A 1,193-nucleotide genomic window follows, 5' to 3' on the forward strand; every position below is an offset into this window, starting at 1 on the left:
ATATGGCAGATAAGGTTTGAGGAATAAGTAAAGGCCTTACCACACTCCTTACATATATAAGGCCTCTCTTCAGTATGAGTTTTCATATGCCCAGTAAGGGTTGAGGATCGAGTGAAGGCCTTTCCACGTGCCTTATATTTATGAGGTTTCTCTCCAGTATGAATTTTCCTGTGTCTAGAAAGGTGTGAGGAGTAACCAAAGACGTTCCCACATTGCTCACACACATATGCTTTCTTTCCAGTATGGATTCTACAATGTTTTAAGAGGTCTGAGGGTTGAGTGAAGGCCTTCGCACAGTCCTTACATGTATGTGGTTTCCCTCCTGTGTGGATGTTCATGTCATCACATTGGGGTGATGCCGGATTCAAACCACGCCCTTGCTGCTGATACTCTTGGGGATTCTGTCCACTGTGGGTTTCTAACGGAACATCAAAGTCCTGGGAACACGGGGAAGCTCCCCCACATTCCTTACTCTTGGACAGGGTCAATCCATGGTGACTTTGCTTGTGAGCCTTTTGGTGTGAAGGACTCGCTGTAAACAGTCCTCCTCTTGCAAATTCAAGGGTCTGCCCCAATGTTGGAGTTTGTGTCTGTAGACTAAGATTAACAGACTGTGTGAAACTTTTCCCCGGGGAGGGATTCTTCAGACTGAGGTTGCTCTTTCCATTCTGATCACCCTCGGAGGCCATCCTGCTTGCCTTGGCATCCCCATGTGACTGAGGGCACAAATGCACACTTGAAACTTTTTCACAGTGTGAAGGGTCAGAGACATTCCACTCGGGCTGGCTGCTTCCCTGTAGAACAGCAGAGGATTCCAATTATCGTTCTCTGCCTTAAGTGTCTCCATGTCAAAAGAAATTGATACCTGCAGGTTGATTTCTAACATTTGCAACATACCAATGCAATTCCCGACAAGTGGATAGCAATACCATGGACTAACCTAATGTTTTTGTAAAACATACATGGAAAATTGATGAATGAGGTGCAATTAATTTGTTAAATATTTTTTTAACTCAATGAACAGGCATAAATGACTCCCTCCACAGAATACTGATGCACCAGATTCAAGATAAAATAAAACACACTAAATTCTGCGTTCGGTTCTATCTCAATATGGAGTAAATTCAGGGATGCATTTGTTAAGAAAAGCTGCATCCAACACTGCTGACACTGAGCACAAGGGCCATTGAAAA

This window comes from Sorex fumeus, unplaced genomic scaffold (assembly GCF_029834395.1).
Source record: "Sorex fumeus unplaced genomic scaffold, SorFum_2.1 ptg000134l, whole genome shotgun sequence".
Lineage (NCBI taxonomy): Eukaryota > Metazoa > Chordata > Mammalia > Eulipotyphla > Soricidae > Sorex > Sorex fumeus.